The 18,392-nt window shown below is 37.8% G+C and overlaps 1 pseudogene; it reads left to right on the plus strand.

Annotated features, from left to right (window-relative positions):
* LOC127543123 (integral membrane protein GPR155-like) overlaps nt 1-18,392 on the plus strand; it is a 49,029-nt pseudogene that overhangs the window by 18,279 nt on the left and 12,358 nt on the right.

The following is an 18,392-nucleotide window of genomic DNA, read 5'->3' on the forward strand; positions in this document are numbered from 1 at the left end:
CCAGGCTTATTTTGCTAGACTTCGAATTGTACACAACAGAAGGGGGGCCACACTTGAGAAAGTGCCTGAAATCACAAGCGAAGCAAACCTTGCCACCGAGGATTAAGCAACAAGTGGCCCACAGCCAGTTGTTCAATATTCCCCTCCCCCATCACCACCCAACACACATTTATTTTTTGGACAAGCCTGATCCTAGGAGAAGTCTGTCAGTTTTCTTTACCCTCCCTCCCCTCCACCCCCAACCAAGCTGGTAAGGAAACTCTGAATGACTACTTGTTGGGCAGAGGGCTTCCAAGGGGCCTAAGAAAGGCTGCCACTAATCTGCAGGAGCCTCCTCGGGCTCAGCAGACCCCCGCCAACCTTCCGCTCCCTTGCTCCAGCGCTTGGGATTGGATCAAGGCAGAGAAGTGCTCTTTGATGGACTTTCATGCCCTGTGATCTCCTAGCCCTAGGGGTTTAAAGGATGAGCATATCAATTCAGGCCCACTGAACTGTATTTCCATTGGGCCCCGCCCCAGGCCTTTGTCCAGCAAAACTCCGACCCTCCCCCTTTGCTCACTCTCCTCCAGGGCTTTGTTTAGAAAACACAAAAACCCCTAGGCCTGTAGCTGGGGCTTCAGAAAGCCTGGGACAGAAGGCGTCCAATTCTGGCTCCCTGGGCCTACCTGCGCTCAAGCACCTTTTAGGTCAAAAGAAGGTGAGTGGACAAATGAGTCCCTAATTTGGCCCTACTGGCGGGAGGATAGGAACTAGCCGCTCCTCTCCATTGTCCTGCTACTTCTCCCCTTTCAGAACTTCCCCTCCCATCAGCCTCCCCCACGTAGTCCTGGGCTCTGCCAAAGGTACACGGTTCCATTTCAAATGTTGGCTCCCCATAGGGAGCCCGTTTGCTTTGTCATTTTGAAATACTTCAGGTCTCAGTCCAATTCAATTCCACAGGCATTTATTATTATCCACCTTCTAGGTATACAGTGGAATTAGCCCTGGATTCAGCCAGAGGCCTCATGCTCCACTTCTGCGGCAGCTAGCGACCTGTAGAATGAGGAAAGTCACTTAACATCTCTGGTTCTCGCTTTCCTCAGCTGTGACATGTGCTGGGGCCCTGGAGTTTCTTTTCAGCTTTGAATCGATAAGCTCATGTGTTAGGCACCAGGGATATAAAAAGAAATCAAAAATTGGCCTCCCTGTTCTCAAGGAACTTATATTCTGGGATGGGGGGGAGGGAGTATAGTTAGTGCATGATACACACACGTGTGTATATGTATGTATAGGTATAGAGCTAAACTCTTAAGAGCTGAAGAGAAATAGCTTCTAACAGCCGCCAGCCTCAGTCTCCAGAGCTGCTGCTCACAAAAGCCACAGCTCAGAAAGCCCCACTTTTGCCTATTATATATCCAGGAGCGATGACTGAAATAAAAGACCACTTAGCTAATAAAATCCACAATGAATTTATTGGCCTGTAGGGCCACAAAGCTCAAGCAGACATCATTTCTGAAATTAAGGAAACAAAACAATTTCTCACTGATTTGACAGCTGCCCTGATGCTGCCCATTGAGAACAGATGGATGGAACGATTGGCTGTGTCAAAGCTATCAACTGTGCAGTTTCTTTCACAGACTTACAGCCTTCACTCATGCCCATGAGAATACTGAGAACGAATGGATCACAGATTATTCTTAAATTACCATCGGATGGGAATGATGGAAATAAGGACAAATGCAAAGAGCAGAAAACAATATGAACAATTCAGCAGCTGAACGCAATGGACAGCAAGCATCGATGGAATTGGAACCAGGAAGGCCCTTAGAAATTGAGTCCAATCCTCTCATTCCCCAGAAGCGGAGTACAGAAGCGGACTAGCTCAAGACAGCACGGTTGGCAAAAGTGGAATTAAACCCTGGTCCTTTGACCGGATGTCCACCAATCTCTACCTGACATCCAACCGACTGGACAGGAAAACACAATTTACCAGATTTGTGCTCATGTAAGACCTCCAAAAGCTGTCCAGGAGAAAAGAGGTCAAACTTGTTTTGTTCTTTTTCATCTCAGGGCCCAGAATTAAGGTATATCTATGAGAGGGGCAAAGAGATAAATTTAGGCATGAAGTGAACCAAAGCTTTTTAACTATTAGAATTATAGACAGTGGAATAGATTTGCCTTTTGGGGCCATAGCTCATCGAAGATTCCTAAAGGGTGGATGGCAATTTGTGTAAAGAGTAGTAGAGGAAATTATTTTTTCTGGCTTGAGTTCTACTAGATAGGTCCAACTTTGCTTTTTTTTTTTTTTTTTTTTTTTTTTTTTTTGATTCTTTAAGGAATGTGGCAATTGCATTTAAGTGGCAGAAATACTGGACCAGGAGTTTAAAAGAAAAAAAGAGCAAGTCTTAGTTCTAACACTCAATAGCTAAGTGGCTTCTACTACTGGCTTAAAAACAAGAACCAATTGTTAAGTTTTCAGTGTGAGCATTTATTTACCACAGAAATAGGAAAACACTACAAATCGGCTTGATTTGCTGTTTTGTTGATTGTCTAGACTTAAGAAAATGATGAAGATTATATTAATCATGTAGATTATATTTAAAGGAGTGCTGTGGCGATATTTTTTTCCCTCAGAAAACCAGCTGTTAAACTTTTACGAGCATACCACTCACTGTAAGTCACTATTCTCTGAACTTCAGGTTGCTCCTCTAACAAAATAAAGACCAAAGACTTAGGATTTACTGTTTGACAAAAACTGTGGGGAAAGATGGAAGCAGTCTGGCAGAAATTAGGTATAAAAGAAGCACCTCACACTATCTACAAAAATAAGCTCCAAATAGAATTAGATATAAATATTTGTATCATAAATTCAAATTGGCAAAGAGTTAGTTTTTGGATCTCTAAATGGAGAGAAGTTCAGGAACAAATAATGGATAATGAGAATTACTGAAGATAAAAAAGGTTTTGCACAAACAAAACAAGGATGGAAATAGTTAATTGAAAAACAATCTTGGATAATAGTCTCAAAGTAAGATATATTAAAAGTTTATTCACATGAATGAGAAAAAGAGCCATTCTACAATAGATAAATGGTCAAAGGTTATGAAGAAGTACTTTTTAAAGGAAGAAATCCAAGTTCCCAATAAGCTTGTTAAAAAAATGCTCTAAATCACTGATATTTGAAAAATGTAAATTAAAGCAATTCTTAAGTTCTATTTCATATTCATCAGATTGACAATGATAATTTAAAAATGACAATTTTTGAAGTACATAAAAATTAATAATATACTGTTCATGGAGCTGTGAATTGATACAACCACTATGGAAAACAATTTGAAGCATGTCTCAAAAGTCACTAAATTGTGCATTCCTTTGACTCAATGATGCTATTATGCTATACCCTAAAAAACCAAAGCAATAGGGAAAGCATCCATATGCAGAAAAATATTTGTAGCATCTCTTTTTGTATAGGCAAAGAACAAGAAACTAAAGTGGTGGCCATGAATTGTGGAAAGGCTGAACAAATATATGGATGTAATAGAATACTATTGTATCTTTTTTAAATGAAGAATTTCAAAGAAACCTGGGAAAACTTGTGAGAAGTGATGCATACTAAAGTGAGCAGGACCAGGAGAATGATTTATACTAAAACTTCAAAACAGTAAAATCAAAGAATTTTAAAAGATTTAAAAACTCTGATGAATGCAATGATCAACCTTATAAACTAACATTTATATGTTCAAATCCAACTTCAGACACTAGTGGTGTGACTTTAGGCAAGTCATTTACCTTATTGGCCTCAGGTTGCTCATATGTAAAAGGAGGATAATAATAATAATATTACCTACCTCCCAGGGTTTTTGTGAGGATCAAATGAGATATTTGTAAAGCACTTAGCACAGTGCATGGCACACAGCAGATGCTACATAAATGTTAGTTATTATTATTGATAAGTAAATACTAGTCTTAATAATCATTCTTAATAACAACAGTACAGAGAATAACTGAAAGTGTAGTGACCGACTACACTGCAGATGACTTATGATAAAGCATGTTACCCACCTTCTGATAGAGAATAGATGGCTTTAGGCTTACAAAATAAGACATATTATGAAGAAATGGACAATTTGTTTTGCTTGATGATGTATAGTAATTATAAAGATTTTGTTTTTATACTGTTTTCAATCTCTTTTTTGGAGAAGAGAAATGGGAGGGAGAGAAATAAATCTTTATTAAGCACCTACTATGTGCCAGGCATTGGAGACATGCTGGGGATACAACTATGGAAAAAGAAAGCTAGTACCTGCTCTCAAGGAACTTCTAACTGAATATAGGAAGATAACATACAAAATAAAGCTGAAAAATTGGGGAGGGGTTGGAGGAGAAGGTATCCAACCCGAGATGGTGGGAGAGAAGTCAGTTAGAGAAGTCCCAAAGTAGTGCAGCCAGGTGAGAAAACAAGGAAATACCTGAACTGAATTCTTTCCTTAAATGGAGGTTTAGAGTTCAGGGCTTACCCTTCTGTCAGAAAAGAGAGGGCAGTGATAAGGAAATGCTGAAAAAATTGGGGATGTTGAGAACTCAAAGAACATATGATAACTATCTTCAAATATCTGAAGAATTGTCATCTAGATAATTGGTTCTTTTTTCTTGTCCTGTAGAGAAGAAGCAGAACCAATGGGATAGAAACTGCAAAGAAACCAACTTAAGCTTGAGGTCATCTCGACAATTAAAGACATTCAAAAGTAGAATGGGTTCTCTCAGGACACAGTGGTTTTTCCTTCCTTAGTGTATTTCAAACTGAGGCTTAGAAGGGAGAAAGGGAATAAGAATTTATGGAGCTCCAGCTATATGCCAGGCACTGTGCTAAGTGCTTTATAAATATCTCATTTGATCTTTACAACAACCCTAAAGATAGGTGCTGTTACTATTCCCAATTCACAGATAAGGAAACAGAAGCAAAAAGAAGTAAAGTCATTTGTCCGGAGTCAAACAGCTAGTAGAATCTGAGGGAGCATTTGAACTCAGGTCTTCCTGACTCTAGCAAAGCTCAATACTCTATCCACTTGTTGGATATATTATAATGGATGGCCACTAAGATCTCTTCCAAGTCTCAAATAATGTCATTCTTCTTGAAGAAACAAATAAAAGAGTTGATAGTGATAGCCCATTATATGAGCAAAGTAAAGAAGAAATCATGAAGATACTTGTTCCTTATGCCCTAAAATCTACTGTGGATGATGAAGAAGAGAAATTCCATAGAGATCAGAAATGATATTCCTAAATCAACATGCTGGGTGAATTCAGTGCACAAGTCACCAAGGGCGATAGCGATGAACAATAGGCTGAAATATATAGCTGAATATTAAGAAATGAAAGAGATTACCTATAAGTTTCATCCCAATATAGCTTACTTACTTTTTTCAAGAAAACTTGGAGGGAGGGCACTGGATAGACAAGGTAGAGCACTAACTATCACAATAAAAGATGAAACTTGAAGAAGCCATTATTAATATGTTTCAAACGAAGCATAAAACTAGAAGACATGGTGGTTCCCAATGGAAGGTCCTTGGGGATACTGTTTTACTTTTTGCATTTCTATCTCCAGAACCAGTAAACATTTGGAAAAGGGCTATTTTATCATGGATAAAGATCACCGGATAATAGATGCAGAGTTGAAAAGACCTCAGAAGCTATCCAGTTCATTTCATTTACATGAGCAAACCAAGGCCCAAGGAAGTTAAGTGATATCTATTTGTTGATTAATGTCCTCTATAGAATTCAAACAGAAAACAGATTATCTATGAATTGTGAAGTTCTCAAGCTCTCCATGTTTGTAGGTGATACTATATTAATTCCATCAAACCTTGTAATATTAGTCTCCTCAAAGAAATATATGGTCATTCAAAAGAGAATGGCCTATAATATTAACTGATACAACATATAACTACTGAGGAGCTCTGCAGAGGAAGAAGATTAAATGATGACATCAAAGAATTTTACAATACAAAGAGAAGTGCTGGTCACAATGCAAGGGGAAGCTACAGCAGATAGATAACTGAAGAACTTCATTGGTAACCTCAAAATGTTAGGAGAAACTGAAAGTGTTGAGATGCTGGGTGGACATCTTGCAGCAAACTTAGGGGAGGACATGGACAAAAGTTGAACAGTAAAGGCAAGTGGGATTTCTCAAACTGATAATATATACATGTGAGAAGATATGTAAAAGATAAAGTGAGACCATGTTTTCCCCTTAGCATCTAAGAAATACAGAAAACAAGCTTGTAGTTTTTGGCCAAATGGCTGAAGTGATGAACCAGAAATATATTGGGATTTGCACCCTATCAACTGCACTCCTATTTTTATAGGCAGCGAGGTAATGTAGTAGACAGAACACTCAGCGCAGCATGAGAGTCCTATGTGTTCTAAGTTAGAATCCTTCCTTAGACACTTATGTAACTGTAGGCAAATCAATTAACCTCTTAAAAGACTTGGTTTCCTCATTTGTAAAAGGAAGGGGTTGTACTTAAGGGCCTTCACACTCCAAAAATCTATGATATTTACATAGCATTTTAAGGTTTATAAAAAGCTCTTTACACAGACAATCTTATATGATCTCCACAACCACTCTCTGAAGTGAATAGGTAGCATTATTATCACCACTATTTTACAGATGCGGGAAGTCAGCATAATCATAATAATTTAAATGACTTATCCTTAGTCACAAAACCAATGAATATGAGAGGTAGAATTTGAACTCAGGTCTCACTTGTCTAAAATTTCCCTGATTTTTTCATTATCCTACACTACCACTTCTTAGCAACTCACACAGGAAAGGCAAACTGGGTAAAGAATGCCTATTGTCCAAAAGACAACTTGCCATGTCGCAGCCCACTCAGGAAGCCCTTCTACGACTCACTCTCAGATAGATTTTCGAACAGATGAATAATATAATGGTGCTAGAAGTGCAAAAGCAAAACGGATTGAGCTGGACTCCATTTGGAAAATTGCACAGTGCTTTTCAACAATTCCAAGATGCCCCTGATGTAAAACCTCATCATTTATTACCAATAATCTCCTGGTAATTCTGCTTGTCTGTGAATTATGGAATCTCTGAGGAAGCAAAATAACAGATGATTCAAAGGGCAAGACAGATAGATGGTGGGAGTAAGCAGGCCATGGCATTTTACCAACAATGACATATCAAAAAGTGGCCAGAAAGACATCGTCAGAAACATATATGGTTGGAAAGGAAGTGAGCTGGTTATATAGCAAAGGGGATGGATAACACGTGACAGCCCTAATGCTGCACTGGTATCCAGGGAATTTAAAAGACTACTTCTCTGACATGGGTTGGCTTCTCTCCAGAGAGTTTATGAGAATTGCACAGAGTGAGAAAGTATGGATAGATAGCTGGTTATCTGCCCTGCCATAGGGAGTAGTCACATTGATGAGAGCAAAGACCTATCAAAGTACAGAAGTCTGTATGTTAAAGGCAGCTATGTCATACAGTGAAGAGCACTAGATCTGGAGTCAAGAAAATGTGAGTTCAAATCTGGCTTCAGACACTTACTAGCTGTGTGACCCTGGATAAGTCATTTAAACTCTTTACCTTAGTTTCCACAATTATAAAATGGGGATATTAATACCACTTGCCTCCCAAGGTTGTATCAAGAATCAAATGAGTTAATATTTGTAAAGTGCTTAGCACAGTGCCTGGATAGACATATCTAATGCCCTCCAAATCCATCTAAATGCCAGCTTTCTCCTTCAAATATCTTCTCTCCTTCAGCTGAATGTTAGACATTTGAGGATAAGGGTGATGCCATTTCCTGTTTTTTTCTTTATTCCCATCTCCAATCAGAATGCTTTATACAGAATATATGCTTAATACATGGTTCATAAATTGAGCCGAATTGACTGTTTCTAAGCTTGGAAAAATCTTGCATGGAAATCACAGAATTCATGTAGCTCATGAAGTTCATAATTCATGTAGTTTCCAAAGTGCTTTCACTGAAACAAATCTCTGAAACAGGTAGGATAAATATTGTTATTCACCATTTTGCAGATGAGGAAGTTGAGGCTCAAGTGAAGTGACTTGAGAGTGTTCACATAGCTAGTAAGGGTCAGAACAGAGATTTTAACTCATTTCAAGTTCACTGCTCATTTCTCTATATGATAGTGCTTCTGCCTAGGACCACTGGACCCATCATTGGACACATAGCTGAAACCTCCTATGTTTGTTAGTCCCCTTATTAGAATACGATCTCCTTAAGTGCAGGAATTTTCTTATTTCTTTTCCTATCTCCGGTGCTTAGCACAGATTATGCTGCCTGAGCTAACCCAGAAAAAAAAATTTGTCACCATTTAGTCAGGGATGGCAGGGTAAGGAGAAGTTACAAAGCTGCAGATAGTTAAGAAGTCTCTTTCCCTCCCCTCCCTTTGTGAGAATCACAGCAGGTACCTGTGCTCTCCTAGGTTCCTAGGCTTTCATTCTGCTTTTGGCTTCTTTCTCATCAAAGTTACCATTGTCCCCTTTGGGCAGGTTGGCAGGGCCCAGTCTTTGATGGGAACTGATGTACTCCAGTGATTAGTGGAGTATGGCCACTATCTCCTTGGGAGTCTATCAGTGCCTAAATGGGAAGGGAGGCATCTCCATCTTTGCTAGTGTAAAGGGAGTGAGCACAGAAAAGGCTTTGACTCTCCAGCATTCCGGAGGGTCCTGGGTTTCTTTGGTCTTTTCCTTACCCCCATCTGATACTTATTCTTAAGTGAACTTATATCTCTCTTACCCAAGGCTTCAGTCATCATTCAGTAGATCTCAAGCAAGAGTGACTGGGAGTCTGTTTTGCAGCAGCTAAGTGCTAAATCTCTGGGCTATGTTCTCCTTGGAGTTGGCAGTGGAGCCTAAAAAGGGTTATAGCAGTTGGCAGACAAAAGTATGGAGAGGCATTTTACATTTTAGACTCATTTGTACCAATTAGGATCTCTGTTCCCAGAAAGCTCCTGAGATATTCACCCGCAGGTCTCAGTGGATGTTTATTGTAGAGGTCATCTGGATCAAACCATAACTGAACAAGAATCCATTCTCACTATAACATCCCAAATTGGGGATTATTTGATTTTTGCTTGAAGACCTCCAGAGATAGGCAACTTGATTAAGGTAGCTCACTTTTGGATAGCTCTATGACTAGTTAAGAATAACTCTAAATCCTATTCTACATGTTAATTTTTTGGAGATTAAAACTTAGTATTTTATTTTCCCCCAGTTACATGTAAAAACTATTTTAATATTTGTTTTTTGTTTTTTTTTGTTTTTTTTTTTTTTACAAATTTGAATGCTCTCCCTTCCTCCCAACCTACTCCCACTTCCCATTGAGAAGGCAAGCAATCCAATATAGGCTATACATGCAAAACGTTTCCAAAAGAGTTATATAGTGAAAGAAAACACAGACTGCTATGTTACTATGTTCAATTATACTTTTCTTAATATTGAACCAATTCTGCATTTCAAGTATAAATTCAGTCTGGTCAAAGAGTTTAATCTTTTTTTTGACATATTGCTATAAGTTGGCTAGTATTTCATTTTTGTACCAATATTCACACTAGGGAAATTGGTCTATAGTTTTCTTTTTCTGTTTTGACTCTCTCCGATTGTTATCAGGATCATATTTGTGTCAAAAAAGGACTTTGGTAGGACTCCTTTACTATTTTTTTATATTAACTTTTTATTGACAAAACCCATGCCAGGGTAATTTTTACAATATTATTCCTTGCACTCACTTCTGTTCCGATTTTTCCCTTCCCCTCCCTCTACCCCATCCCCCAGATGGCAAGCAGTCCTATATATGTTAAATATGTGGCAGTATTTCCTAGATACAATATATGTGTGCAGAACCGAACAGTTCTCTTGTTGCACAGGGAGAATTGGATTCAGAAGGTAGAAATAACCTGGGAAGAAAAACAAAATTGTAAACAGTTTACATTCATTTCCCAGTGTTCTTTCTTTGGGTATAGCTGCTTCTGTCCATCATTGATCAGTTGGAACTGAGTTAGGTCTCTTTGTTGAAGAAATCCACTTCCATCAGAATACATTCTCATATAGTATCGTTGTTGAAGTGTATAATGATCTCCTGGTTCTGCTCATTTCACTTAGTATCAGTTCATGTCAGTCTCTCCAGTCCTCTCTGTATTCATCCTGCTGGTCATTCCTTACAGAACAATAATATCCCATAACATTCATATACCACAATTTACCCAACCATTCTCCAATTGATGGGCATCCATTCATTTTCCAGTTTCTAGCCACTACAAACAGGGCTGCTACAAACATTTTGGCACATACAGGACCCTTTCCCTTCTTTAGTATCTCTTTGGGGTATAACCCCAGTAGTAGCACTGCTGGATCAAAGGGTATGCACAGTTTGATAACTTTTTGGGCATAATTCCAGATTGCTCTCCAGAATGGTTGGATTCGTTCACAACTCCACCAACAATGCATTAGTGTCCCAGTTTTCCCGCATCCCCTCCAACATTCATCATTATTTTTTCCTATCATCTTAGCCAATCTGACAGGTGTGTAGTGGTATCTCAGAGTTGTCTTAATTTGCATTTCTCTGATCAATAGTGATTTGGAACACTCTTTCATATGAGTGGAAATAGTTTCAATTTCATCATCTGAAAATTGTCTGTTCATATCCTTTGACCATTTATCAATTGGAGAATGGCTTGATTTCTTATAAATTTGAGTCAATTCTCTCTATATTTTGGAAATGAGGCCTTTATCAGAACCTTTAACTGTGAAGATGTTTTCCCAGTTTGTTGCTTCCCTTCTAATCTTGTTTGCATTAGTTTTGTTTGTATAAAGGCTTTTTAATTTGATGTAATCAAAATTTTCTATTTTGAGATCACTAATGGTCTCTAGTTCATCTTTGGTCACAAATTTCTTCCTCCTCCATAAGTCTGAGAGATAAACTATCCTATGTTCCTCTAATTTATTTATAATCTCATTATTTATGCCTAAATCATGGATCCATTTTGATCTTATCTTGGTATACAGTGTTAAGTGTGGGTCCATGCCTAATTTCTGCCATACTAATTTCCAGTTATCCCAGCAGTTTTTGTCAAATAATGAATTCTTATCCCAAAAGTTAGGATCTTTAGGTTTGTCAAACACTAGATTGCTATAGTTGACTATTTTGTCTTGTGAACCTAACCTATTCCACTGATCAACTAATCTATTTCTTAGCCAATACCAAATGGTTTTGGTGACTGCTGCTTTATAATATAGTTTTAGATCAGGTATAGCTAGGCCACCTTCATTTGATTTTTTTTTTCATTAATTCCCTTGAGATTCTCAATCTTTTGTTCTTCCATATGAATTTTGTTGTTATTTTTTCTAGATCATTAAAATATTTTCTTGGAAGTCTGATTGGTATAGCACTAAATAAATAGATTAGTTTAGGGTGTATTGTCATCTTTATTATATTCGCTTGGCCTATCCAAGAGCACTTATTATTTTTCCAATTATTTAAGTCGGATTTTATTTGTGTGGAAAGTTGGGTTTTGCTCATATAATTCCTGACTTTCCTTTGGTAGATAGATTCCCAAGTATTTTATGCTGTCGACAGTTATTTTGAATGTAATTTCTCTTTGTATCTCCTGCTGTTGGATTTTGTTGGTGGTGTATAAAAATGCTGAGGATTTATGGGGATTTATTTTGTATCCTACAACTTTGCTAACATTATGAATTATTTCTAATAGCTTTTTAGTAGAGTCTCTGGGGTTCTCTAAGTATACCATCATATCATCTGCAAAGAGTGATAATTTGGTTTCCTCATTGCCTATTCTTATTCCTTTAGTCTCTTTCTCAACTCTTATTGCTGAAGCTAGCATTTCTAATACAATATTGAATAATAATGGTGATAGTGGGCAACCTTGCTTCACTCCAGATCTTACTGGGAAAGGTTCCAGTTTTTCCCCATTGCATATGATGCTTACTGATGGTTTTAAATATATGCTCCTGACTATTTTAAGGAAAAGTCCATTTATTCCTATACTCTCAAGTGTTTTTATTAGGAATGGATGTTGGATGTTATCAAATGCTTTTTCTGCATCTATTGAGATGATCATATGATTTTTGTTAGTTTGGTTATTGATATATTCAATTATGGTAATAGTTGTCCTCATATTGAACCAGCCCTGCATTCCTGGTATAAATTCTACTTGGTCATAGTGTACTATCCTGGTGATGATTTTCTGTAATCTTTTTGCTAATATTTTATTTAAGATTTTAGCATCAATATTCTTACCTATTTTTTTCAAACAGTTTATGTAGTACTGAAATTAATTGTTCTTTAAATGTTTGGTAGAATTTACTTCTACGTCCATCTGGTTCTGGGGTTTTTTCATTAAAGAATTCATTTCTGGCTTGATCAATTACTTTTTCAAAGATAGGGTTATTTAATTATTTTATTTCCTGTTCCATTAATCTGGGCAACTGTATTTTTTTGGTAACTTTTTATCCATTTCATTTAGGTTGTCACTTTCACTGACATATAGATAATTTTTTATTTCATCTTCACAGGTTGTGAGTTATCCTTTTTCATTTCTGATACTGGAAAATTATTTTTTTCTTTTTTAAGAAAATTAGCTAATGGGTTCATTTATTTTGTTGTTGTTGTTGTTTTAATTTAAAAATTTAAAAAACCCTGCTCCTGGGCGTATTTATTAGTCTATTGTTTTTTAACTTTTAGTTTTGGTAATCTTGCCTTTGATTATCAAATTTTCTATTTTGATATTTAATTTGGGGATTTTTAATTTGTTGATTTTCTAATGTTCCAATTCATTGATCTTCTTTTCTTTCACTGATGTAAGTGTTTAGAGACTTTTCAGAGAACTTAGAGAATTTCCCCCTAAATACCACTTTGTTTGTATCCCACAAATTTTGGTATATCTTCTATTTCTTTCAAGTTTTAAAAAAAAAATTATCTCAGTATTTCTTCTTGTTCCATGAAGTCTTTGGCTTCTTTTGGCCTATTCTAATTTTCAGGGATTTTGTTGCTAAAGTTATATATAAATACAGAGAGAAAGAGAGAGACAGAGAGAGACAGAGAGAGAGAGAGAGAGAAAGAGAGAGAGAGAGAGAGAGAGAGAGAGATATCTCACACCGCAAATTTCTCTAATTTTTTTCCCTTCTTTTTCCCTAACCCAAATGATATCCATTGTGATAATTTTCTTAAAATATTCTATAATTTCAGTCTTTCCTACATTTGGGCAAGACTTCCTCCTCTCGCTCTAGCCTTTAATCACAAATCACTTGCATTTTATTATATGCTTGTCTGTCACTAATGAGAGTTAAAAATAAATCAAGTGATTATTGGAACAGCACTCAACACCATAGCATTTTAGAAACACACTATTTTGTTGATGATTCTAACTAGTTCTGAGCACAATTAAACCTTTCTGGAAGGAAGAGTGAATACTCCCTAAGGTGATGATCAACTGTGATGAAGGTGGCTCTTTTCAACAAGGAGTTGATTCAGGCCAATTCCAACAGCATTGTGATGGAGAGAGCCATCTGCACCCAGAGAGAGGACTGCAGGAACTGAGTGTGGATCACAAGTGATTTTTGTCGTTGTTGTTGGTTGGTTCTTTTTTCCTTTCTCATGTTTTTTTCTCTTTTGATCTGATTTTTTTGTGTGTGCAGCAAGATGAATATGGAAATATGTTTAGAAGAATTGTACACGTTTAACATATAGAGATTGTTGTCTTGGTGAAGAGGGAGAGGGGAAAAGAGCGAAAAAATTTGAAATACAAGGTTTTACAAGGATGAATGCTGAGAACTATCTTTGTATGTATTTGGAAAAATAAAATACTATTAAAATTTTTTAAATGATGGATTTTGGAGTCATGAAGATCTAGGTTTGAATTCTGCCTCAGATGCTTATCAGCTTTGTGATTCCAGGCAAGTCACTTAACTTCTCTGAGACTCAGTTTCCTCATTTATGTAAAAAGCATGAAAATATCTGTTATACTTAGTTCATATGGCTGTTGTAGGGAGCAAATGAAAGAATGTGTAAAAAGAGCTACATAAATATTAGTAATATTTTTCCAATTTGGCACACAGAATGGGGTGGGGCTGATTCTAATGATGTGATAAGAACTAGGCGACTCAGTTTGCTCATTTAAATTCTGAGAGCCATAAAGGCTCCTCATCATCTACTAACCTCCCCACTGAGGAGAGACTTGTACATGGTTAGTACTAAGTGGATACCTACAAAGTGTCTTTCACTCTTGCTTTTATTCATTGGGGATAAAGGTCTGGAGAATAGTTGTAGGGTCAGGAGAAGGTCACTAATACCTCTCAGCAAGTTGAGGAGTTTTGAGAAGTGATTGCCCGATTGTAAAGCTCACACCTGATAGCCATTACTCTGAAGAGGTTCCACCTCTCCAAAAGAAAATGCAGCTGGCACCTCTTTCAATGAGCTCCCCCTTCCTCAGAAAGTCTGGTTTCACTCAAGGTAGCCATGGTGATTGTAGGGCTGGACAGCTCATATGTGACTAGTACCATTATATTTGCTGGGCAGCTGCTTCCATCATGTCATAGCAACAAGATATAACCTTTGGCTAAAGTTACTTTCTTCTGGGGAGAAAGGGAGTCTCTATTTGCATGTGTATCACAGAAGAAATGTTTGAAATGGGAAATAAGGCCCCTTGCCTGGTGTTGAAGGAAGCTATGTTTAGGACATCTTAGGAGTGTTCTAAATTAGGCTACTCAGAAACACAATGATAAGTGACCAATAGCCTGGGCCTCCTCCTTGTACATGACTTGGAGGGATCCAATGAGCAGGATTAGCTGTTGTTCAGGAATGTTAGCAGATTGTGCAAATGTAGTTAACAAAATGCACTTTAGGATTTGGATTTTGTTCATCCTGAGTGCATTATAGTTGCTAACCCGAAAATGTGAATATCTCCTAGGTCTAGTGGTTAGAGAACCTCAGGTCTCAGAACTTTCCCTTCTTCAAGATGTCCCAAGCCAGCTCCTAACTTACCTTAACAAAAGCTGTATTTCTCACCCATGGTAACCATAAGCCTGGGACTTTTTTTTTTAAAGAGAGTCACAAGATAGTTAAGGTGGTAGTTATGATAGTGGAGTCTTAGCTTAGGGTACACCCAAAACCTTGGTTCACATGGCTCAGATCTGGTCAATGAGACAGGCCCCAAAACATCATTATTCCCTTTTGTCTTTTATGTTCCATCCAGAGTTTATTCTGGAAAATCTCCAGGTAACTGTGCCAAGGCTTCCACAAATGTAACAGAAGTCCCCACATCCCATGTAAGCACTCAAGTTTACAAATGCACATCTGGAAGAAAACAGCCTTTATCTCATCCCACATAAAATGAAGATAGCATAAAGGGGTGGCTGGGATTTAAAATCCTTTATGATTGACATTTGAGGATCTTCAAGGTACTCTATAGGTAGAATATGAATAGATCTCTGTCTCTCTGTCTCTGTCTCTGACTCTCTCTGTGTGTCTCTTTGTGTCTCTGTCTCTCTGTCTGTCTGTCTCTCTCTCTCAAAACTCACTTTTTTCTCCTTTCCTTTCCCCCCACTCTCTCCCCTAGACAGCAAGTAATCCAATATATGTTAAATATGTGTAATTCTTCTATACATATTTCCATATTTATCCTGCTGCATAAGAAAAATCAGATCAAAAAGGAAAAAAAAGAGAAAGAAAACAAAATACAAGCAAACAACAACAAAAGAAGTGAAAATGCTATATTGTGATCTACCCCCAGTTCCCACAGTCCTCTCTCTGGGTGCAGATGACTCTCTCCATCACAAGATCATTGGAAGTGGCCTGAATCATCTTACTGTTGAAAAGAGCCACATCCGTCAGAACTGATCATCCCATAATCTTATTGTTGCCATGTACAATGGTTCTGCTCACTTCACTCAGCATTAGTTCATGTAAGTCTCTCCAGGCCTCTCTAAAATCATCCTGCTCATCATTTCTTACAGAACAAAAATATTCCATAACATTTATATAATATCACATATTCAGCCATTCTCCAACTGATGGGTAGCCACTCAGTTTCCAGTTTCTTGCCACTCCAAGAAGGGCTGCCATAAACATTTTTACACATGTGGGTCTTTTCCCCTTTTTAATGATCTCTTTGGAATACAGGTCCAGTAGAGACACTGCTGGATCAAAGGGTATGCAAAGTTTGATAGTCTTTTGGATATAGTTCCAAATTGCTCTCAGAATGGTTGAATCAGTTCACAATTCCATATATTAGTGTCCCAGTTTTCTCACATCCCCTCCCACATTTGTCATTATATTTTCCTGACATTTTAGCCAATCTGAGAGGCATGTGGTGGTACCTCAGATTTGTCTTAATTTTCATTTCTCTGATCAATCTGAAAATTGTTCATATCCTTTGACCATTCATGAGCTTGAATTCTTATAAATTTGAGTCAATTCTCTATATATCTTAGAAATGAAGCCTTTATTCAGAACCTTTGGATGTAAAATTTTTATTCCAGTTTACTACTTTCCTTCTAATTTTGTCTGCATTGGTTTTTATTTAAAAATTTTTAATTTAATGTAATCAAAATGATCCACTTTGCATTTCATAATGTGCTTTAGTTCTTCTTTGGCCACAAATTCCTTTCTTCTCCACAGAGAGAGGTTAGCTATCCTTTGTTCTTCTAATTTGCTTATAATATCACTCTTTATGTCTAAATCATGAACCTATTTCAACTTTATCATGGTATATGATGTTAGGTGTAGGTCATTGCCTAGTTTCTGCCATATTAACCTCCAATTTTCCTAGCAATTTTTGTCAAATAGTGAATTCTAATCCAGAAACTGGGATCTTTGGGATTATCAAATAGTAGATTACTATAAATATGGACTATTGTGTCTTGTTAACCAATTCTACCAATCAACTACTCTATTTCTTAGCCAGTAACAAATGGTTTTGATGATTACTGCTTGGGGCTTTCAACTAAAATTTCATGGTCTCCGTTTCTCACAGGGCAGTTTCCAATCCTCCTCTGTAACCCCTTCCTCCCTCAACCAAGGGAGAATTTCATCATAACCACTCTGGGTACCAACATTCCTGTTACGGTCTTAGATTTAGGCAGCTTAGTAAGGGGCAGACAGTGAGGTGTTGGGGAAAGAACTCCAGGGTTTGGAGTCAGAAGACAGGACTCAAAATTCCCACTTGGCTATTCACTAGTTCTGTGACCCTGTCTCAGTTGGGAGACTCAGGCAGTTACCTAACAACTAGAAAGAGGGAGAGTGGGAAGGGAGGTTAAAAAATAAAATTACAGAATTTGGAGCTGGAAGGAGACTTTAGAGGACATCTAGTTCATCCCCTCTCACTTTACACATGAAGAAACTGAGATCCAGACAGGAAAAGAGATTTATCCAGGTTAAAAAACTTTTCTAAAAGCAGATACCCCAGAAGCAGAGCCTGAAGCCAGGCTCAGCACCACTTCTCAATTCACAAAGCTTTCTACTTTGTCAGCCTGAGACACTAAGGCAGTGGGCCCCTAAAAAGGAAACTGGATTGCAAACTCTCTCAACTCTCTCTCTCTCTGTGTCTCCATCTCTCTCATAAGCGTGCTGCAGGAGCACACATGCGCGTGTGCGTGCACACACACACACACACACACACATACACTCACACATGAAGGAAGGCTATTTGTGAGAAATGCTATTTCTTTACTCTAACCAGTGATTGAGATTGAAATGCTAAGCTCTCTCACAGAAGGAAATACATCCCAAAATTCTCTCCCATGTTCCCAAAGTTACAAAACTACCAGTTCTCCATCTGAGAAGATCCCCCTGCTTAGAGGCTGCATTGGCAGACTTCATGCCTATGCCCTAGAGGCAAAGATGGAGAGATATAGTAAAAGACTAAACTATACATGAAGTGATGACAAATGGGAGGACCCAGGATCTACAATTCTTTAGCTATACTTCCTATGAGTCTGCCTAGGAGCATTACTTTCAGATATAAAGGGCCTTGCTAAATGTCAGCCAAAGAACATGCTCAAATCAGGGTATGATATCAGATGCTTTCTTCCCTTCCTAGAGCCTCGACCTTCATCTTCATCCCTCATAGTTTAAGTGAATGGAAGAAAAGAGTACTAGGCTTTCATGATGGACTATTCCAATTATTTTTCGATTCTTTAGTCTATGTTTTGAAGAGACAATTTCATTTTCTAGCAACAGTTCACTCTCATTTCCTTACTAATATTCACAGAAGCTGAGCAAAAAAAAAATCGACTGTGGATGCTCCCTTCTCAAGCTGCCAGGGAACACCTGCCCACTTAACTTTCTATGTGGTATTAGGTAAAGGCCTTTGGTAAAGGCCATCACTCTGTCTGTCTGTACATG

This window comes from Antechinus flavipes, chromosome X (assembly GCF_016432865.1).
Source record: "Antechinus flavipes isolate AdamAnt ecotype Samford, QLD, Australia chromosome X, AdamAnt_v2, whole genome shotgun sequence".
Taxonomy (NCBI): domain Eukaryota; kingdom Metazoa; phylum Chordata; class Mammalia; order Dasyuromorphia; family Dasyuridae; genus Antechinus; species Antechinus flavipes.